This window comes from Bos mutus, chromosome 8, assembly GCF_027580195.1.
Source record: "Bos mutus isolate GX-2022 chromosome 8, NWIPB_WYAK_1.1, whole genome shotgun sequence".
Lineage (NCBI taxonomy): Eukaryota > Metazoa > Chordata > Mammalia > Artiodactyla > Bovidae > Bos > Bos mutus.
The window spans coordinates 41,985,546-42,009,550 of record NC_091624.1 but is presented as its reverse complement, the minus strand read 5'-3'; the positions used below and the strand labels follow the sequence as shown (position 1 = coordinate 42,009,550).

The following is a 24,005-nucleotide window of genomic DNA, read 5'->3' as shown; positions in this document are numbered from 1 at the left end:
TCCTTTCTACCGGATCATTCACCTTGCCCATCAGAGAGGCCACCCTGACCTCGTTTCATCTCCAGCTCCAAGACTGAAATTTATAGAACATACACTGGTCAGAGGGGCTTCCCCCGTGGCTCAGAGGTAAAGAGTCCTCCTGCAATGCAGGAGATGCAAGGGGATGCAGTTTTGATCCCTGGGTCGGGAAGGTCCACTGGAGGAGGAAATGGTAACCGACTCCAGTATTCTTGCCTGGGAAATTCCATGAACAGAGGATCCTGGAATGCTACAGTCATGTGGTTGCAAAGAGTTGGACACGACTGAGCAATTGAGCATGCATGTATGTACACTGATTATAGTCTCTGTGAATAAGATACTATAGGTCTTTGACATGGTTTGAATTTTCCTTTCTGGAAAAGGAAAATAAGCTTTCCAAGGCAAACCCCATCTCTTCTATGTAGCATCAAGCATGAAGCAGGTGATATCATGGTGGCCAGTAAGTCAGCAAGTCTTGCTATGACCGGGCTGAGGAGTGGCCAAGCGACCTCGTTGCTGGGGAGTGAGGTTAGTGGGGCAGTCAGCTTGTGGGGTCACTCCCACATCTAGATACCCCTTCTTCCATGCACAGAATTTCTAGCAATATCTCTCAGTACCACTCACTTTTTGTAAAATGAATTACATGTGTTTTGAACTTCTTAATTTGTGGGTAAGTAGCTGCAATCTGTCTTCAGTGCTTTCCCTGTAAACTACAGGATCAAGTCTAAACAAATTAGCCTGGCATTCAAGTCCTCTCTTCATGTGGCTAAGTTATTGCTCCAGGCTGCCTGGGCTGCCCTCCCCAAACTCATCTGCCTACTCAGACCCTACTAAGCCTACCAGAGAAAACTCGAACTCCATTTCTTAAAGCCTGTCAGAGTACCTAGCTGGCAAGGAATCTTTCTGAACTTAACATTTGTTTCATAATTTATAAGGAAATGATTGTGCTGTGTCTCTTTGCATCTTTTTATTTCGATCTGTTATTTACTTCTTTTAGCCTTAAGGATTGGAAATATGGTTGCTTACCTAGGATCTTTGCAAAAGACTGTCACATCTTTTTTTTTTTTTTTACAGGTCAGGGTAAATGCTATTCTTTGTATCCCACTGCTGGATTACATATGAAATAGACACTTAGTACACATGTGGCCAGGGAATATCTTCCAAATCAAAGTTGTTGTTCAGTTGCTCAGTCGTGTCTGACTGTTTGTGACCCCCTGGACTGTAGCACACCAGTGCTTCAGTCCTTCACAATCTCCTTGAACTTGCTCAAACTCATGTCCATTGAGTCAGCGATGCCACCCAACCTTCTTGTCCTCTGTCAGCCCCTTCTCCTCCTTCCTTCAATCTTTTCCAGTATCAGGGTCTTTTCCAAGGAGTCAGGTCTTCACATTAGGTGGCCAAAGGATTGGAGCTTCAGCTTCAGCATCAGCCCTTCCAATCAAGGTAGAATAATAAAATGTTAAGAGTCTCAAGAACCAGGCAAAGGAGTTTGGAGCTGTGTTTATTTCACTCTCATTTATTGGAAGAGAAATTTCTGCCACACACATTACTCTGGATGTTGTACTCCTTGTTCTTGTTTCTGACCCTAAGCTCCTTTCTACTGAGCCCTGCAGGATGGGAAAAGAGACACCCCAGTCTCTGTAACTCTCCTTCTTGCTGGCTGTGGTCCTTTTCTGTCCCAATCAGAGAGGAAGCAGAGAACTGAAACTCTGCTCTTCTTTCATTCTCTCCCATGTCCACTTCTTCTTTGATTTTCCCACTCTATGGTTGCTGGTGGACTTGCAAAACTGTGGAGAGGCTCATTCTCCACCTGAGCTAAGGAGTCAGGGAGTAGACTCCAGTAAGCATTGGAATCCCAGTTGGAAAGAGGCCATGTTCCCTGGGTTGTCATTGTCATGGAGGCCTGTTGTCATGGTGACTCTAGTATCAGGCAAGGCAGTGTGGATGGGAGAGAAAGAGAAAGAGGCAGAGAGAGAAGATGGCAGAAAGAAAAGGGAAGGAGGAAGAGAAAGCAGAGAAGGGGGGATTCCTGGAAGATCAGAAGGTTTTTTTTTTTTTTTTTTTTCACTTCACTGCACAGCACGTAGAATCTTAGTTCCCAGACCAGGGACTGAACCCATGCCCCATCCAGTGCATGCATGGATTCTTAATAAGTGAATTACCAAGGAAGTTCCAATTGAAGGATCTTTAATTTGGGAAAGACAGCAGGAGCTTAGGTGGGTGGGCGATTGTCATGACAAGAGGAGATGGCAAAGGTGGAAGGAGGTGAAATGGAGAGAAAAGAGGAAGGGAGGTTATGAGAAGCAGAGATGAACAAAAGAGACAAGGGAGGGTGGAGAAAATTAAGGAGAGGATGAAAGAAGGGCTGAGGAATGAATGGGGCTGGGTGCTGGGAGGGGAGGGGAGCCGGCACGGCTCTTGGCGTAATCCCTAATTATTGCCCCGATGTTTTCCATCTCTATCTGCTCTTTGATCTCCTGTGTTACACATTAAATATGAGCAACCAAATGCTTGCATCTCTTGTCTAAAAACTCGATGAGGCAAAACTTCAAAGCGAGGAGTGGAACAAAACAGGCAGCGCCTGGCTTTTTGTACTACAGGATTGCTGGCCCAATTAGGTTAAATGGAGCCCTGAAATCCTCTTCTGATCTGAGCTGGGCACCCATGCTGTGCCTGCTACTGGTTCCAGGCATAATGAGATCAGCATCCCTGGGCTCCCAGCTGACCCAAGGCCCTCAGAGGGACTACCCAGAAGCTAGCATCAGGGATGCAGGCCAACCCGGGCTGAGCTCTCCAGGGGGTGCCCCAGGCAGCAGATCCAAGGCTGGGCCAGGTTCTCTGCGTGGCTGGGAAGCATCTAGTCACCTCATGTGCCTGAGTGCCAGGTTGTTGTTGGTGTTCAGTCGTTCAGTCGTGTCTGACTCTTTGCAGCCTCATGGACTGCAGCACACCAGGCTTCCCTGTCCTTCACCATCTCCCAGAGCTTGCTCAAACTCATGTCCATTGAGTCGGTGATGCCATCCAAACCATCTCATCCTCTGTTGCCCCCTTCTCCTCCTGCCCTCAGTCTTTCCCAGCATCAGGATCTTTTCCAATGAGTTGAATCTTCACATCAGGTAGCCAAAGTATTTCAGCATCAGTCCTTCTAATGAATATTCAGGGTTGATTTCCTCTAGGATTGACTGGTTTGATCTCCTTGCTGTCCAAGGGACTCTCAAGAGTCTTCTCTAGCACCACAATTTGAAAACATTAATTCTTCGGCACTCAGGTAGAACTGCTAAATCTGACCTTTGACCTGTCCCCTTGGGGTTTTCATCCAGGAGCCCTAGGTTCTGATGTATCTGCACCCACTGGTTCATGGAGTCAGAGCCTGAGTCTGGTCGGCCCAGAGCAGTGATCCAGTCGCCATCTCTGGGCCTGTTTCCCAGAGAGGAATGCAGAATGAAACTGGAGACTCCAGTGCTATGGTGTATGCTTGCCTTGTTCTGCACACCTTGCAAGGTGCCTCTGGGGGGCAGACCCTTTGATCCCTAGGGTCCCCGGAAGGAAGACTTTTTCCCATTCTGCACTGGAAGGCCCATGACCCATGTGGGCTTTTCTCCACTCACATCCCTTTCCCCTTGCACTTCACCAGCCGCTGTGACCTTCTCATACTGCCTGGCCATCCCTGTCTGTGAGAAGGGGGAAAACTGATAAGCTTATTTACCCTGAGTTAGGGGAGACCAAATGGGAGTATCAGGGCTTTCCAGCTGGCTCAGTGGTAAAGAATTTGCCTGCCAAACAGGAGACACAAGAAATGCAGGTTGGATCCCTGGGTTGGAAAGATCCTCTGAAGGAGGAAATGGCAACCCACTCTAGTATGCTTGCCTGGAATATTCCATGGGCAGAGAAGCCTGGTGGGCTATATTCCATATGGTTGCAAAGAGTTGGACATGACTGAGCACCATCACCAAATAGGAGCATTTCCTTGTTGGAAAATACTGAAGAAAAGGCAACTATTTACTCAAAGAAGTGTCCCTAAGGACCAAGGCATTGAATTTTATGTTTAGGAGGCAGTGGGTCTGCTGCTGGCCTTCAAATTCTGCCCAAGAGGGAAATTCTTGCTCTTGACTATGGTCTCCTGGAGAGAGGGGCGTTAATCCGGGTAGTATGGGCTCAGGTTGTAAATTTTAGCTTATGACCTGAGGCATCTCTATCTTCCTCCTTTGTCATCTCCCATATCCCAGGAATGACCCCTGAGCTCAGTGGTAATTCATCTGGGTGGGCACAAGGGGCTGGCAAAGAAGGGCACAGGAAACCGTGTCTCGGAGGAGCTCACAGCCAGGGTGGACACAGCACGAGCCTTTTAGTCTGTTCTCCGGAGCAACACAGAACATAGAGAGGTCTCGTTTTCCACTTGGGCTCCCCCTCCTCATTTGTGAGGCTATGGCCTTTAAGATCCTTTCACAGGCATCTCCTGGGCCCCCCAAACTTTCTGGAGCCCTGTCTTCTTGGCAGAAAGAGCCCCCAGTGCAAGGCCCTCAAGGGCGGCTGTCAGTGACAGACGTTATTTTATGGAAGATAGCCTCTGAGAAGTGAAACACATGGTTCCTGAGTGTTGCAGGTAGAGAGCTGGAGGAGGAAGGGAGCCCCGCCCTTGGCTGTGTTTCTCCAAGTCAGACGAGAAGCTGACTGGGGTGAAGAGAAGGCTCGCACAGAGAAGTATTCTTTTTTTCTTGGAATTTGGGAGGTTCTGGGGTTCAGGCAGCCTGTGCCTTGGCCTCTGAGCTCATGAACAGAAAGATGAGGTCATACCAGACCTGATAGATCCCAGATACTTGTGTATGAGTGTGGGGTCCCAGGAGAAAGCAGTGATGCTCCTTTGACCTCCTGGAGGCCCCCGACAGGCCCCTGACAGTGAAGTCCGAGGCAGAAGTGTGGGTCAGTACTCAGGAAGGACGGCATTTGGAAGCTTATTGGGAACCTCCTATCAAGAGTAGGCTTCCCAGGTGGTGCTAGAGTAAGGAACCCAGCTGCCAGGGCAGGAGATATAAGAGCCATGGGTTCAATCCCTGGGTTGGGAAGATCCCCTGGGGGAGGAAATGGCTACCCACTCCAGTATTTCTTGCCTGGAAAATTCCATGGGCAGAGAAGCCTGGCAGGCTAAAGTCCATAGGGTGGCAAAGAGCTGGACATGACTGAGGTGACTTAGCACACAAGCCCAACACAGTGCTTAAGAGCCAGCTTTAGACTGGACTTCACGTACTACATCCTAGATTCTCCCTGCATAAGCTAGGATTAGTTACGCAGTCCTCTGTGTCTCAGCCTCCTCATTTGTGAAGCGGCTGATACTTGATCTATGCTATAGCCCTGCCATGAGGATTGGAGTGCTACAACAGTGCCTGGCACTGAGTATTCAACAAATGTTATTTGTTCTTTTCATCCACTACTCACTGTTTATGTTATCCCTGAGGACAGTAGGAAAGGTAAGTCCTTTTAATAAGAATGGAAAGAAAAGACTCTGTCCAGAACCCTGCCCTTTGTCACTCTTTCCATAATGCCAGGTGTGGTGGGGACGAAGGATATTCAGCCTTGACACGTGGGTATAGTTGTTGATTTTACTCATAGCTATTTCCAGTTTTCTCTCTTTCTGAACATGCAGTAGGATTGTCATAAAAATTAGTTATGACCACAGGATGTGATTTGACTAATTAAATGTGAGCATAAATTATGTATGTCACTTCCAGTGAGGTTTTTTTTTTTGGCTACACCACATAGCATATGGAATCTTTGTTCCATGACTAGGACTCAAACCTCTGTCCCCTGCTTTGGAAGCACAGAGTCTTAACCACTGGAGCACCAGGCAAGTCCCTCCCTCCAGTGAAGTTCCAAGATGCAGGGTACCACTTGCCACATCTGCTTCCTGCTATAGTGATTGTGTGAGTCTGTGTTGTGATGAAGCTCCTATCAATGTGGGTTGCTGAGTGGCCAGGATGAACAGAGTCCCACAGCCAGCTCTCCCTGGACACAGAGTATGAGCCAGAGTGACCTTTGATTCTGAAAGAGCTAGGGATCATTTGTTGCCTCCGAATAACCAAGCATATCCTGACTGATTGTCCATAGATTAAACTAAAGTATCTGGAACACTGAGTCTTCCTCCTGATGGAGTCTGCTTTCAGGTCTCAGAGGATCCCAAACAGAAGGAAGGGTGTAAACAATCAGACCACTGTTCTCTGCCTCTTCTTTCAGTCTTGAGCTATTTCCTAGATGCAGCATTCAGCTCAAGTGGTAAAGGTAGCAAAGAGAAGAAGGATTTTGTTTGTGTGTTTTTGTCTCACATTTTATTACCCCAGTAGAAAGACTGGGATCTTCATTCACCAAGTGCCTCCCGAGAGTCTCCTAACATCTTAGATAAAGTGCAGAGATTTCGATCACAGTAGGAGCACCAGCATGGATGGGTTCTGACTGGGGCTTTACTCACTCTTGTTTTGTTCTCAAGAACTGGATCTCCAGGCCTCAGACACTTAGTCTGGGACTGACATTCAAAGTATCCTTCCTGGGGCATCAGGCTTGGAAGAACACTTAGAACAAATGCTGACTCATGTTCTAGAAGAAAGGGAATTTCCAGGAGATAACTGATGAACCCAAAGTCAAGCTCTACCCAGTTTTTGAAAGCCAGACCAATGGCATAATTTACAGTACCTGTTCAAGATAAACATGCTGGTTCCCTGGTTCAAAAGTACTAGGAATTTCAAGCTGGTGAATCTAGGGTATTAAGCCAAGCACAAAGACCTTCTCAGATTGTACCTTCTCTGCCAAATAAGCCATTCCTTCACAAGGAGAGAAAAGGAAATCCACTTGGATCTTGGGACACACCCACCCCCTTGACACTCTTGGCCTGAATCCAAAAGGAGCTGAGTGAAAAGGCATCCAGGCTTAAGAAACAACTTCAAATCCAGGCTCTGCAGTGTGGGCCACAGGCAGCTTTTTAACGCTCTCCTTTGCAGGGCAGGCTGACTCTCCTGGTCCTGTTGTTGAGATACGGGGCAAGAGACAACAATTCAGAGATTAGATTTGGCCCTGTACCCTAGAAAGCTAGCTACCCATTCTGCTTGTGCTGTTTTAAATGTTCACGGGAGCTAAAGAAGAAATTCAGAATGCAGGAAGGAAAATGTATGTTTAAGGGCTTCTCTAGATCCCCAGTTGCCCTGTTCATTTCCTTGTTTATATTCTGACTTCCCCACAGGAGGGTTCATGCCATGAGAGCAGACCCCCTCCTGGCTCACCTTCCATCACCTGCATACACACGATGCCAAATTAGGTCATCCATTGACACTTGCAGTGTGAATGAGCTAGGGCCACGGGCTGCTGGTGGGTGTGTTTGCATGACCACAGTGTGGAGTCATGCATGTGTTTTGTGTGTGTGTGTGTGTGTGCACATTTCTTTCCCCTTCTCCACTCAAACCTGCACTTGGGTCATGATGGGACATATTTAGGCTTAAGTGACTACCTAGCACATTAGATGATTCCTTCCAGAGACTGTTGTCTTGTACAAGGGGATTCAAATGCCTTGCTTGATTGAATCAATCATCCATCACCAAATATTTACTAAACATCTAGAATTTATTCATTCAAACTAAATAAGCAGTTATTGAATGACTGTAATGGATCTAAGCTCCACCAGACTTAGGGTTAGAAAACTTCTGTGAACTCAGGCCCCAGCCCCTCTCCTTGGGGGTGGGGACCCGAAGGGGGTTCAGGCTTGACACCTTCCTATCTCCCTGGCATCACAGAACCCTCTGCAATGTGGTATGGATGTCTCTTTGGCTTTAGACGAGGCTGGATCCTAATCTGAGTTTGAGAAGGGACAGGGCAGGATCTGAAGGTGTCGCTCCTGCACCTCTGAAGACCGAGCCTGTCTCCACCCTCCCCAGGGTGCCACAGAGGAAAAAGGAGCCAGAAAAGCCAACAATGTCCCCAAGTTAACAAACACAGCCTCTTCCTCTCCAATTCTCTCTCTCTCTCTCCATTTACTGAAATGGTAATTTTAAGTCTCTAATAGCTCCTCAGGGCACTGAGGTGAGGCAAGAGGGGGATGTATTTATGTTCACATCTGCCAGCCTGTCTTCTTGGGTGATGGCAAGGCTGATGGCACTGCTGCTGAAAGCTGCCTGCTCTGCTCCACTCGGTGAGGAGCAGAGCGGGCTTTGTTGCGTCTCCCTGGTGACCAGCCTGCCTGCCACTCTCAGCTGTGAGCCAGCCCACCGTGTCCCCTCTCCAGGCTTCAAGTAAGCCCAGGGGGTCCATGTATATTCATGCTGAGGAGACAGCACCCTCCCCAGAAGGGTAGAGGTCCTGGGTTTTTATTAATCACTGTTTCCAGTTCTCTCACGGCCACATGACTGGAGGCCCCTGCGTAGGAAGGTTGCAGTGTCACCACCAACAATGGACTCAGCAGAGTAGAAATGAACACTAAAGGCATTAATGAGGGGGTCTGGCTCCAGGGGCTGAGCCCTGGGGAAGGGACTCAGCCATCCTCAACTCCACCTGGGAGTGAGATTGCCATTGTGGTTGCCTGATGCGATCTTGGTTCGATGACAGCCTGGAAGCTCAGGGTAGTTACTGGGCACAGAATCTCTGCTGATCACCCAGGTGTGCATTTCCAGGGATGCTCTCCTATCAAATGTTTTCAACTTTGGAAACAGGTATCCATAGCCCCTTTTTCAGATGGAAAACTGGCATTTGGGGAACAGAAGTCACTTGTAAAGTCACACAGCCTGTGAAGTGATGGGATCCTATCCAAGACTCAGGACTTTTGTCCTGCAGCCTCACTGCTCTCATGCAATCCCACCCCACCCCCAACACTGCTGAGGGAGGATTATAATCAGAGGCTTTTCCAAGGAGTTTTCCAAGGAATCTGATCAGTCTCTCTCTTCTCCATTTTGCACATTAGAGTTCATAAAAACCGTGCTTCTGGAACAGTTCCCGGGTACACGAGTTCCCAGTTGAGTCTCTGAGAAATCGAGCTGAGAAGGGTGTGAGAGATCCTTGTTTTAATAAATTTGGAAGATCCCCCTGGAAAAGGAAATGGCTACCCATCCTTGCCAGGAAATCCCGTGAACAGAGGAGCCTGGTGGTTTACAGTCCGTGGGGTCACAAAGAGTTGGATACAATGAAGGTACTGAGAATGAGTGTGAAACTGAAGTGACAGCCCAGATCCCAACATAGTTCTTCCAGCATCTTGCTTTAGGTCTTTAACTTACCCCTGTACACCCAGACCCCCAGGGCCTGATGATTTAGACCCACCCTGATTTGCATCCCCAGCAAACCTGCTTATTTTTGCAGTCTCTGAGTTCTGATTCCATTCAGATTTCCCAGGTGGGCCCCCTCATTGACTCAAAGATGAGCTACACTGGGTTCTACCTTTCTGTCTTCGTGTAGGTTGTTTGCTCATCTTTTTCCAAAATAACATTTTCTTCTGGCTTCTGTCTGAAATTGTTAGGTGCCATCTTTGTTGTAGACCTATTTCCAGCTCGTTTATTCTTCTCTCTCAGAATTCTTACTGTGCACCCTGTTATACTTACTTCATCTCTACTTAGAAGTCCTCGATTAGATCAAGGGGTAGGGTATTTTATTTAACTCTTGAATTTTCTCCAATGTCTGACAGGACCAGACACAAAGAAGTTCCAGAGGAATCTGTGGTTGACGATGCTGCCCATTTATAACCCTGTATCTCCAATTTCACTGCCCCTGTCCACTCCCAGAGTAACACACAGCAACTCTTCTTCCTTGAATGCAGAACATATTTAATGAGGAACTACTGTGTGCTGGTTATAAGAGGTGCTGAGGGGACAATGGTGAGGAAGCATCTTACTTCATTAGGAGATTACTGTCTACTGGAGAAGACAGAATCACAGGCTGGTGAGAACCAAGGAGAAAAGAAAACCTGTGGCTGAAAGATAAGCCTTTAGGGCCTTTGGCAACACTGGGAAGGTGCCCACTGCCCACTTCAGCCAGCTCTTCTCCACCTGCCATTTGCACAGAGTGACCTTGAGCTTTTAGTGCTGTCCTGTCTCATCTCTAGGTTGGCCAGCCTGTAGCAAGTAGCTCTTTCCTTCCTTTTATTAAGTCTTTTTAAAATAAAGCCCCATGCATTCTGTTTGGAATTACTATTGACTGGTAAATCAACTTTTATTCTTTCCACTGAAGACAATATTGAATGAGTGGCTCTATTAAGATAACCCCAGGTGTTGGATGCAAGTCACTGGGAGAGTGGTTTGCGACAGAGTTGGAGCTTTCTACATGCTCCTCAAAGTTGATAGCAACAACTGCTTATACACCATTCCATGGCTCTCAGCTTTTCTGCAAACAATTAATTCTCCATGCTGCTGCTGCTGCTAAGTTGCTTCAGTCATGTCTGACTCTGTGTGACCCCATAGATGGCAGCCCACCAGGCTCCTCTGTCCCTGGGATTCTCCAGGCAAGAATACTGGAGTGGGTTGCCATTTCCTTCTTCAATTCATGTATTCATGCTAAGTCTCTTCAGTCATGTCTGACTCTTTGTGACGCCATGGACAGCAGCCCACCAGGCCCCTCCATCCACAGGATTCTCCAGGCAAGAACATTGGAGTGGGTTGCAATTTAATTCTCCATAGTGAACTAATAAATGATGTAGGATTAACATCCGACTCTAAGCTGGAACCCAAAAATGTACTGAGAAGAACAATGAAAAGACATGTTGGGACGCAACCCTGATAGCACATCACCTAATTTTGGCCACTAGGCTAGATTTTCCATTGGGCATGCAGCCATGCAGCATAAAAAGTATGGGGTTCCAATATGTGGAAATAGTCTAGGAATCTAATAAAAAGAGAAAATAAAAGGAAGGCAAAGGGGTATGCCATCACTTAAACATTTTGTGTATATGAGTGCGGGGAATGAATGAGATCAGAACCACGCTTCTGTGGGTAGGTTTTATCAGCCTTGCAATAGAGAAGATGATTGGTGTTTCCAGTGGATTTTTCTAATGTGAGGGATGGATTTGATGGCATCTGTAGAGAATTTTGGAAGACCAGTTGAAAGGATATTGATATGGTTTTGGCCAATGATGATTACATCATAGAGAGGAAAGGAGTTGAGGTTTCCAAGATCTATTTTAGAAATAAACTTGAGAACACTTGGCTTCCCAGGTGGCACTAGCGGTAAAGAACCTGCCTGCCAATGAAGGAGACAAAAGAGACTTGGATTTTATCCGTGGGTTGGGAAGATGCCCTGGAGGAGGAAATGGCAACCCACTCCAGTATTCTTGCCTGGAAAATCCCATGGACAGAAAACCCTTGTGGGCTACAGTCCATGGGGTCTCAAAGAGTCAAATATGACTGAAATGACTTAGCATGCATGCATGCACATTGATGGATTACATCTGGGAGATAAGAAAGAGCAATCGAGACTGACCCTTATGTTTCTGGCATGGGGAGGACTGGAGAAGGAACTAGTAGAGAGGGTTATCAAGAGCTCAGTGTCAGACATGTTAAGCCTAAACAAGTCAAATATCCAAACAGTGATGTCATCACCAAAAAATCTGCAGATAACAAATGCCAGAGAGGATGTGGGACCACCACTACACTATTGGTGGGAATGTAAATTGGTGTGGCCACTATGGAAAGCTATATGGAGGCTCCTCAAAAATCTAAAATAGTTTCCATATAACCCAGCAATCCCACTCATGGACATATACCCAGACAAACTGTAATTAAAAAAGATATATGCACACCTATGTTCAGAGCAGCACTATGTATAATAGCCCAGACTTGGAAATAACCTAAATGCCCATTGACAGATAAACGGATAAAGAAGATATGGTACATACATGTGATGGAATACTACTTGGCCATAAAGAAGTGTGAAATAATGCAATTTACAGCAACACGGATGCAACTAGAGATTATCATACTGAGTGAAGTTAGAAAGTCAAATATCATGTGCTATCACTTGTATGTGGAATCTAAAATACGACAAATGGACTTATCTATTCAACAGACTCATAGACATAGATAATAGATTTGTGGTTGGTTGCAAAGGAGGAAAAGAGACGTGAGGGGGATGGATTGAGAGTCTGTGATTATTAGATGCAAACTAGTGTATATAGAATAAATAAACAACAAGGCCCTACTGTATAGCACAGAGAAATATATTCAATATCTTGTGATAAACCAGAATGGAAAAAAATATGATAAAGAATGTATATATATATATAAATTTCTTTGCTGTACAGAAGAAACTAACGTAACATTGTAAATCAATTATACTTCAGTAAAATAATTTTTTAAGGTTTTAAATTAAAAAAAAAACAAATAGAGATGTTAAGTAGACAATTAAATATACAAGACTGAAGCTCTGACATGTAGTTTACTTTGGAGATATGAATTTGGAAGTTGCCAGTACCCAGAGAAAAAGTCAGACATGACTGAGTAACTGAACTGAACTGAATACCCAGAGAGCATTTGCAACAGGGAGAACAGATGAGATAGGCAGGAAGAGAGAGAAAAGAAGGAGTCATAGCAGTTCTCCTCAAGGTCCTAGGAAGTCATGGCAGCAAAGGAGGCTGCAATTGAGTAAAAAAATGTGAAAGAAAAATCTAGGAGAGTATGGCATCCAAAGAGATCAAGAGAGGAGAGTTTTAAGGAAGAGGGGTCATCAACAGTGCTAAATGTTCCAGTAAAATCAAACAGGAAAGTCTCCAGCAGACTTGTCAACATGGAGGTCATTGGTGTCCTGGATTAGAGGAGAGTAAGTGAAAGGAATTGCAGAAACTCAGCTGAAGTGGGCTGATGTATGAATGGAAAATGAGCAGTCAGAGGCAGCTAATAAATATGAATTTTACAAAACTTTGTCACTGGAGTAAAGGAAAAGAACAGAGCAGTAGCTGGAGGGGGTTGTGGGATAAACAGAGGGAATCTTCCAGTGTGAGTGATACTCTGCTTTGGGAAAGGCTGATGGAGCAGTCAAGCAAGGTCAAGTTTGGTGAGGATCACACTGACCGCTTTCCCAGCACAGCTCCTTAAGAGTTGGAGTGTGTTGCAGAAGAGGGTGAGCTGCAGAGGTATTAATAGAAAAGCTAAGAAATCTGTGGGGTGTAGGAGAGCCATAATCAGAGAGGAAATGCTGAATAGCATCAGCAAATTAGACCAAATTAGAGCCTTAGCACTCTGTCTCAGCAATACTGGCCAGAAGAAATTGAAATGAGAAGCTTTGTTGAGGGACTGCTGTTGTGGTCCAGTGGTTAAGACTTCACCTTCCAATGCAGGGGATGTGGGTTTGAACCCTGGCTTGGAAATTAAGATTCCACATGGCTTGCAGCTACAAAACCGAAACATAAACCAGAAACAATATTGTAACAAATTCAATAAAGACTTTAAAAATGGTCCACATAAAACATTAAAAAAAAAGAAAAGTATTGTTGAGTAGAGATTCCACTTGACAATGAGAAAACCAGTAAAACCAGTATAGGGCTGGAGGGCTGGAGGGTGTTGGCAGTTTTCCAGAGTAGAAACACACAAGGCAGAAGATGATGGCACTGAACAGCTGGGGATGGAGGTGGGAGGTGTGGTGCTTGGCCTGAAATGATAATCCTTCATTAACTCAGAACCGAGCTACCCACTACTGATGTAAAGGTCAGGAGACGGTGTTTGGCCTTGTTGATTGTTCCTGCACTGCTGTGTTCTCCTTTTCAATATAGAGACATCCTGCCTCCAGGGACAATTTGTAACATCTTCAGCACAAGGTGGGAACTGTGAGTTGGATCCTAAATCACATTCACTATGTCTGGGATCTTCAGTTTCTCAAAAGGCCAAGCTTGTATCAGAAAACCAGAGCCATGGAAATAAATATGAGATAGCTGTATTTGGGCAGCGGGGAGCCTTGGAGAAAGGATGGGACAGTCCTCATTGTCAGACACCCTTTCAACACCTGCCTTCTGCCACCCTTCCTAGAGGTGGTCTCTTATGGGCAAGGGAGCTCAAGGGAGCACCAACTCTGGTGACAGATGACAGAAATCAGTAGGTATCATGTTCCCCATAACTGGCCTCATGCAGCCTGTGAAGGATATCACACAGGATACATTTCCCACATATGTCCCTTCTCCTGCTGCCTTCCAGAAAGTGCTGCTTACATCAGATTTCCCTTCCAAAGTCAGGGCTGAATAGAATTTGACCAGCGAATAGCAATGAATCTGTCTTTTCTCAACTGTCTACCATAAGCTAGATAACATTCTAAGAGCTTTCAGTTTTTCAATCTGTGTTTAATTCTCACAACAATTCAAAATAGATACTGCTAGCATTCCCATTTAGAAATGGGAAAACTGAGGCTCAAAGATTTGTTTAGAGGGTCTGTGTTGATGTGAGTGGTAAGAGACAGAGAAACAGCAGAAACTCAGCCAGTCTGGGAGAGAACTCTGCTCTTAATCTCTATGCTGCAGGGCAGCAGGGCTATGTCTTGAGGCTCCTTTATAATTCTTTATTTTTTTAACTGAAGTTATAGTCAATTTAGTGATTCAGTTAATAAGTGATTGAGTTGATTTAAAATTCAGTGATTCATATATATATATAACTCTGTGTGACCCTATGGACTGTAGCCTGCCAGGCTCCTCTGTTCATGGGATTCTCCAGGCAAGAATATTGGGGTGGGATGCCATACCCTCCTCCAGTTGATCTTCCCGACCCAGGGATCGAACCTGCATCTCTTATGTCTCCTGTTTTTACAAGCAGGTTCTTTACCACTAGCACTACCTGGGAAGCCCAATTATTAACCAGGCATCCTGTGAAAGACCTGAATTCCAGTCTCAGCATAGCTTCCCCAGGATCCTTGAGATAGAGGTGGGATCCCCAAGACTGTTCAGGGTCCATCCCTGCACACCCATTCTCCTTGTTCAGAGGCTCGCCAGTCATACCAAGGCAGCAATTCAATTGGAAATAGAGATGTTCATTGACTATAGTTCAGATCATTCCTGAGGGCTACAAAATATAGCCCAAATATAAGCTGGGCCCTCCTGATTAAACTTGGCCTAGACAGAACAAGAGCCATGATTTCTGTAATTTCCTGCACTGGCTTCCTGCTGTTTACATGCCCACACCAGCCAGAAACCAGCATAATGACTGGCTCCACCTGTAGTCTGGTCTTCCTCTCCCAAACACAAAGGTGCTCTTGCTGGGGGTGGGGGCTGATATGGGGAGGCCTCCCTTCCACATGGCCCATATTCTGGCGGAGTATTGGAGTAGAAGGATGCACTGGAGGTGTTCTGCAGAGCTGGGACTGAGGACCAGTGAGTGGGGAACAGGAAACACAGAGGAAGAAGAGAGCAGATGAATGGCCTTCCAGAAGAAACAATCAGATTTATGGTTTGCAATCTCCAGGTCACCCAGACCTAATACCCCTTTCACCTATTCCTGACATGACCTGTGACACATTACTGCCTGAAATCTAAGGCTTACCAGTGAACCTTCCTTATGTGATGGATGCTTATTTTTTCTTACTAAAGTCAGGTTATTGAGCTAAACTCAATAAAAAACCTGAACATCCAAACACAGAGAATGGATAAAGAAGATGTACATATATACAATGGCATTTACTCAGCCACTAAAAGGAATGAAATAAGGTCATTTGTATAGATGTGGATGGAACTAAAGTCTGTCATACAGACTGAAGTAAGTCAGAAAGAAAAGCAAATATTGTGTATTAATGCATATCTGTGGAACCTATTTGCAGGGCAGGAAAACAGAAGCAGAGGTAGAGTACAGACATGTGGACATGGGGAGGGGAAAGCGAGGGTTGGATGAATCGGAAGATTGGAAATGACATATATACACTACCATGTGTAAAATAGATAGCTAGTGGGAAGCTGCTGCAGAGCACAGGGAGCTCAACTCAGTCCTCTGTGGTGATTCAGAAGGTGGGGAAGGCAGTGGGAAGAGAGAGGGGATATAGATATACACAGAGCTGATTCATGTCATGCTACAGCAGAAAGTGACATAACAATGTAAAGCAATTCAGTTCAGTTCAGTTGCTCAGTCGTGTCTGACTCTTTGAGACCCCATGGGTTGCAGCACACCAGGCCTTGATGTCCATCACCAACTCCTGGAGTTCACCCAAATGCATGGCCATTGAGTTGGTGATGCCATCCACCATCTCATCCTCTGTCGTCTCCTTCTCCTTCTGCCTTCAATCTTTCCCAACATCAGGGTCTTTTCAAATGAGTCAGTTCTTCACATGAGGTGGCCAAAGTATCGGAGTTTCAGCTTCAACATCAGTCCTTCCAATGAACACTCAGGACTGATCTCCTTTAGGATGGACTGGTTCTGTCTCCTTGCAGTCCAAGGGACTCTCAAGAGTCTTCTCCAACACAACAGTTGAAAAGCATCAATTCTTTGACGCTCAGCTTTCTTTATAGTCCAACTCTCATATCCATACATGAATACTGGAAAAACCATAGCCTTGACCAGACGGACCTTTGTTGGCAAAGTAATGTCTCTGCTTTTTAATATGCTGTCTCAGTTCAGTTCATTTGTCACTCAGTCATGTCTAACTCTTTGCGATCCCATGAACCGCAGCACGCCAGGCCTCTCTGTCCATCACCAACTCCCGGAGTCCATCCAAACCCAGGTGCATTGAGTCGGTGATGCCATCCAACAATCTCATCCTCTGTCATCCCCTTCTCCTCCTGCCCCTAATCCCTGCCAGTATCAGGGTCTTTTCCAGTGAGTCAACTCTTTGCATGAGGTGGCCAAAGTATTGGAGTTTCAGCCTCAGCATCAGTCTTTCCAATGAACACCCAGGACTGGTCTCCTTTAGGATGGACTGGTTGGATCTCCTTGCAGTCCAAGGGACTTTCAAGAGTCTTCTTCACACCACAGTTCAAAAGCATCAGTTCTTCAGCATTCAGCTTTCTTCACAGTCTAACTCTCATATCCATACATGACCACGGAAAAGAGATAACCTTGACTAGACGGACCTTCATTGGCAAAGTGATATCTCTGCTTTTTAGAGTGCTATCTAGGTTGGTCATAACTTTCCTTCCAAGTAGTAAGTGTCTTTTAATTTCATGGCTGCAATCACCATCTGCAGTGATTTTGGAGCCCCCAAAAATAAAGTCTGAGACTGTTTACACTGTTTCCTCATCTATTTCCCATGAAGTGATGGGACCAGATGCCATGATCTTTGTTTTCTGAATGTTGAGCTTTAAGCCAACTTTTTCACTCTCCACTTTCACTTTCATCAAAACGTTCTTTAGTTCTTCTTCACTTTCTGCCAAGAGGGTGGTGTCATCTGCATATCTGAGGTTATTGATATTTCTCCCAGAAATTTTGATTCCAGCTTGTGCTTCCTCCAGCACAATAATACTTGTGATGTACTCTGCATATAAGTTAAATAAGCAGGGTGACAATATACAGCCTTGCCGCACTCCTTTTCCTATTTGGAAACAGTCTGTTGTTCCATGTCCAGTTCTAACTGTTGCTTCCTGACATGCATACAGGTTTCTCAAGAGTCAGGTCAGTTGGTCTGGTATTCCCACCTCTTTCAGAATTTTCCACAGTTTATTGTGATCCACACAGTCCAAGGCTTTGGCATAGTCAATAAAGCAGAAATAGATGTTTTCTGGAACTCTCTTGCTTTTTCAATGATCCATCAGATGTTGGCAATTTGATCTCTGGTTCCTCTGCCTTTTCTAAAATCATCATGAACATCTGGAAGTTCATGGTTCACATATCGCTGAAGCCTGGCTTGGAGAATTTTAAGCACTACTTTACTAGTGTGTGGAATGAGTGCAAATGTGTGGTAGTTTGAACATTCTTTATCATTGCCTTTCTTTGGGATTGGAATGAAAACTGACCTTTTCCAGTCCTGTGGCCACTGCTGAGTGTTCCAAATTTGCTGGCATATTGAGTGCAGCACTTTCACAGCATCATCTTTCAGGATTTGAAATAGCTCAACTGGAATTCCATCACCTCCACTAGCTTTGTTCATAGTGATGCTTCCTAAGGTCCACTTGACTTCACATTCCAGGATGTCTGGCTCTAGGTGAGTGATCACACCATCATGATTATCTGGGTTGTGAAGATCTTTTTTGTACAGTTCTTCTGTGTTTTCTTGCCACCTCTTCTTAATATCTTCTGCTTCTGTTAGTTCCATACCATTTCTGTCCTTTATTGAGCCCATATTTGCATGAAATGTTCCCTTGGTATCTCTAATTTTCTTGAAGAGATCTCTAGTCTTTGCCATTCTATTGTTTTCCTCTATTTCTTTGCACTGATCACTGAAGAAGGCTTTCTTATCTCTCCTTGCTCTTCTTTGGATCTTTGCATTCAAATGGCTATATCTTTCCTTTTCTCCTTTGATTTTGGCTTCTCCTCTTTTAATAGCTGTTTGTAAGGCCTCCTCAGACAGCCATTTTGTTTTTTTTTTCATTTCTTTTTCTTGGGGATAGTCTTGCTTCCTGTCTCCTGTACAATGTCATGAACCTCAATCCACAGTTCATCAGGCACTCTATCAGATCTAGTCCCTTAAATCTCTTTCTCACTTCCACTGTATAGTCATAAGGGATTTGATTTAGGTCATACCTGAATGGTTTCGTGGTTTTCCCTACTTTCTTCAATTTCAGTCTGAATTTGGCAATAAGAATTTCATGATTGAGCCACAGTCAGTTCCTGGTCTTGTTTTTGCTGATTATATAGAGCATCTCCATCTTTGGCTGCAAAGAATATAATCAATCTGATTTTGGTGTTGGCCATCTGGTGATGTCCATGTGTAGAGTCTTCTCTTGTGTTGTTGGAAGAGGGTGTTTTTACCAGTGTGTTCTCTTGGCAAAAGTCTATTAGCCTTTGCCCTGCTTCATTCTGGACTCCAGGGCCAAATTTGCCCCTTACTCCAAGTGTTTCTTGACTTCCTACTTTTGCATTCCAGTTCCCTATAATGAAATGGACATCTTTTTTGGGTGTTAGTTCTAGAACGTCTTGTAGGTCTTCATAGAACTGTTCAACTTCAGCTTCTTCAGCATTACTGGTTGGGGCATAGACTTGAATTACCATGATATTGAATGGTGAAGCAATTACATTCTGATAAAAAAAAAATTCACAGTTTGGGGGAGGAAGTAGTTATATGAGTTTGACAAATGCATACAGTTATGTTAACCACCACCACAGTCAAGAACTAAAACATTTCTGCCACTTTTTTTAATCCACCCTTCTTCGAACTGCAGTTCCTGGAAACTGCTGATCTAATTTCTGTCTCTGTAATTCTGCTTTTTCCAGGATGTCGTATAAATGAAATTATATAATATTCAGCCTGTTGAATATGATTTCTTTTACTTAGCAGAATGCATTTGTGTTTCATCCACATTATTGTGTTTTTTTTTGTTGTTGTTAACTAGTTTTCAGTTGTGTGGATATACCACAGTTTTATCCATTCACAAGTTGATAGACAGGCTATTTCTAGTTGGAGGCATTATGAAAAAAGTCACCACAACCATTCACATACTGATTTTTGTGGAAGCATAGGTTTTTATTTCTCAGGTACACATCTAGGGTATTTACTGGGTTATATGGTAAGTGTATGTTTAACTTTGGGATTCCCAGGTGGCTCAGTGGTAAAGAATCCTCTTGCTGATACGGGAGATGTAGGTTTGATCCCTGGGTCAGGGAAAATCCCCTGGAGGAGGAAATGCCAATCCACTCCAGTATTCTTGCTGTGAAAATGTCATGGACAGAGGAGCCTGGCAGACTACAGACCATAGGGTCTCGCAAAGAGTCAGACACTACTGAGTGACTGAGCACAGACATGCACATGTTTAGCTTAGAAATTGGCAAACTATTTTCCAAAATGGCTGTACCATTTTCCAATCCCATCAGCAAGGTTGTGGGAGCTTCAGTTCTCAGATTTTTAACAGTTGATAATGTTTGCTTTTTTGGCTCAGTTTTGTGTGTTTGTTTTGAATTTTAGCTATTCTGATCAAGGTGTGTCAGTATCTCATTGAGATTTCTATCTGCATTCCTCTAAGATTTATGACATTGAACACCTTTTCATGTGCTTCTTTATATCTTATTTGATGATGTGTTTGTTCAAATATTTTGCCTACTTTTTAAATTCTTTTCTTTTTATTGTTTTGAGAGTCCTTTGTATATGACTAAAGAACATTTGTTTTTCACTAAGACTTTATCTGGAGGACATAACTAAATTGTGCCACCACCTCCACCTTAGTTTGAAGAAGGGTTAGTACAGTGAATGTTATAAAGCAAGTATGAACAGTTTGAGAGACTGGAGCCAACATTAACTGACAAAAACCAATTTCCATCTGAATCATCATAAAAATGTTTAAGTAAAAAGAAGGGGGGAAGGGGGAAAAAGTGGTTTCAGATTGAACAAGATCATCACATTTTATCTAATAAATTCAATCCTAGCTAAGGTTTACCAAGATTGAAACAGGATTGCATCTGTGCTAAGTCGCTTCAGTTGTGTCCAACTCCTTCTGACCCTACAGGCTGTAGACCGCCAGGGTATCCTGTCCGTGGGATTCTCCAGGCAAGAATACTGGAGTGGGTTGCCATGCCCTCCTCCAGGGAAATCTTCCTAACCAAGGGTTGAACCCATGTCTCTTGTGTCTCCTGCATTGGCAGGCAGGTTCTTTACCGTTAGTGCCACCTGGGAAGACCTAGGAAACAGGATTACTATAATACAAAACTTCCACTACAGCACGCTGCACACACCTGTGCTCCAAGCCCACCCCCTTCTCCCTAATGCTTCCATATTCAAACTATTCCCCAGCCTGTTTGGCCTGTCCACAAAGGAGCAGGTAGATCTCTTTGATCCAGTCTTTGTTATAAGGCTGGTATATCTGGGTATCAGCTCAGTAAACAAGGCAGCTGAGGTCTGCCAGGTCATCAATAAAATCAAACAACTGACTGATATCATATGGGATAGAGGGGCTGTTTCAGATGCTCTTCATATATTTTACAAACACCTTCCAGGCACTTATTCACAGATTCACAGTCAGCGGAAGTTCTGCCTTCTGGCCTCTTGGTAGGCCGTACCCACACAATGGCATGAGACGTCGCGACAAAGTTTCCTGCTGTCTCCACACAGGAGCTTATCTGCAGCACCACCCGCAGCCAATCCCCCGAGAGTTCTTTACAAAACCTAGATATAGAGCTTTTATCAGATATATATTTTGTAAATGATTTCACAACTGATTTTTTAAAATACAGGTTTTTTTCCTTCTCTCTTTGTTCTAATACTATTACCACTTCCTGGTATAATCATTACCACTGACTGGATTATAAAACATAAAGAAAACATTTATCACCATTTTATGGAAGAGAAAAACTGAGGCACAGTTTTGTTTTTTTTTTTAACAGACCTGCTGCTTCCACTGTAATGGACAGCTGGAGCCAGCTGTGAGATTTGATGACTAAGGAGAAAGTCTTAGAAGGTTTTTGAAACCATCATTCCCTTTAAAGGGGTGCCATTCTGTTAAGTAGGATCCAGTCAGCTTACTTCATGGAGGAGGAAACAGGTATTTGTTAAAAATCTATGATGCACCTGTGAATGATTTAGGTCAGGTGCCAGTAAACCACGGCCAGTGACCCAAATCTGGTCCTTTTTTTTTTTTTTTTTTTACAGCCTGTAAACTAAAGGTTTTTGTTTTTGTCTTTCCTCCCACAAATGAACATTTGCAACTAATTTGATGACAGAAAAAGCTAATTTTGAAGCCCCAAATGAGGGAAATGCAATCCCTCCCCACCCCAATTCCATTTTATTAGTTGACATGTATTTAAACAAACAAACAAAAAAAACTGGGGCTTCCCAGGTGGTGCTAGTGGTAAAGAAGCTGCCTGCCAATGCAGAAGATGTAAGAGACGAGGGTTTGATCCCTGGGTTGGGAAGATCCTCTGAAGGCGGGCATGGCAACCCACTCCAGTATTCTTGCCTGTAGAATCCCATGGACAGAGGAGCCTGCTGGGCTATAGTCTATAGAGTCACAAAGAGTCAGACACGACTGAAGCAACTTAGCAGGCACACATGCACATTGTAAAAAGCTATATTCAAAATGTGCTATGAGAGAGATAACCAGTGTTCTCACCACAAACACATACATATACACATACACAAATTATACAAGGTTATGGACATGCTAATTAGCTTGATTGTGGTAATGATTCTTTAATGTGTACATATACCAAAACATTACTTTGTTTGCTTTACATATACACAATTTTTATTTGTCAATTATGCCTTAATAAAGTTGGAAATACTGACCTCAATTTTTATTAATTACATAGTATTAATTATTATTATCATATTTAAAATTTTGTCAACAACAAATTTGAAGAAATTTATTTTCTCTCTTCTTGTTTAAGAACCTACATAATATCCTCAATTTTATCTCTTTGCCTGCAGAGCTTCAAATATTTGGTATTTCCCTGGTGGCTCAGATGGTAAAGAATCTGCCTGCAGTGCAGGAGACCAAGGTTCAATCCCTGGGTTAGAAGGGAATGGAAACCCACACCAATATGGTCACCTGGAGAAGTCCATGAACAGAAGCCAAAACATCCTCAATCTATCTCTTTGTTTGCAGAACCTCAAATATTTACTATCTGGCCATTTATAGAAAACATTTGCCAGATCAGATCAGATCAGATCAGTCGCTCAGTCCTGTCCGACTCTTTGCGACCCCATGAATCGCAGCAGGCCAGGCCTCCCTGTCCATCACCAGCTCCCGGAGTTCACCCAGACTCACGTCCATTGAGTCAGTGATGCCATCCAGCCATCTCATCCTCTGTCGTCCCCTTCTCCTCCTGCCCCCAATCCCTCCAAGCATCAGTCTTTTCCAATGAGTCAACTCTTCGCATGAGGTGGCCAAAGTACTGGAGCTTCAGCTTTAGCATCATTCCTTCCAAAGAAATCCCAGGGCCGATCTCCTTCAGAATAGACTGGTTGGATCTCATTGCAGTCCAAGGGACTCTCAAGCATCTTCTCCAACACCACAGTTCAAAAGCATCAATTCTTTGGCACTCAACCTTCTTCACAGTCCAACTCTCACATCCATACATGACCACTGGAAAAACCATAGCCTTGACTAGACGAAGTTTTGTTGGCAAAGTAATGTCTCTGCTTTTCAATATGCTATCTAGGTTGGTCATAACTTTCCTTCCAAGGAGTAAGCATCTTTTAATTTCATGGCTGCAGTCACCATCTGCAGTGATTTTGGAGCCCAGAAAAATAAAGTCTGACACTGTTTTCACTGTTTCCCCATCTATTTCCCATAAAGTGATGGGACCGGATGCCATGATCTTCGTTTTATGAATGTTGAGCTTTAAGCCAACTTTTTCACTCTCCTCTTTCACTTTCATCAAGAGGCTTTTTAGTTTCTCTTCACTTTCTGCCATAAGGGTGGTGTCATCTGCATATCTGAGGTTACTGATATTTCTCCCGGCAATCTTGATTCCAGCTTGTGTTTCTTCCAGTCCAGCGTTTCTCATGATGTACTCTGCATATAAGTTAAATAAACAGGGTGACAATATACAGCCTTGATGAACTCCTTTTCCTATTTGGAACCAGTCTGTTGTTCCATGTCCAGTTCTAACTGTTGCTTCCTGACCTGCATACAGACTTCTCAAGAGGCAGATCAGGTGGTCTGGTATTCCCATCTCTTTCAGAATTTTCCACAGTTTATTGTGATCCACATGGCACCCCACTCCAGTACTTTTGCCTGGAAAATCCCATGAACGGAGGAGCTTGGTAGGCTGCAGTCCATGGGGTCGCTAGAGTCGGACACGACTGAGCAACTTCACTTTCACTTTTCACTTTCATGCATTGGAGAAGGAAATGGCAACCCACTCCAGTGTTCTTGCCTGGAGAATCCCAGGGATGGGGAAGCCTGGTGGGCTGTCGTCTATGGGGTCCCACAGAGTCGGACACGACTGAAGTGACTTAGCAGCAGCATTGTGATCCACACAGTCAAA

General features: G+C 44.3%; 1 pseudogene; it reads right to left on the bottom strand.

The window, feature by feature from the left end:
* Nucleotides 1-20,797: 20,797 nt before the first annotated feature.
* On the bottom strand, nt 20,798-21,542 carry LOC102268991 (enhancer of rudimentary homolog pseudogene; annotated as a pseudogene).
* Nucleotides 21,543-24,005: the final 2,463 nt, after the last annotated feature.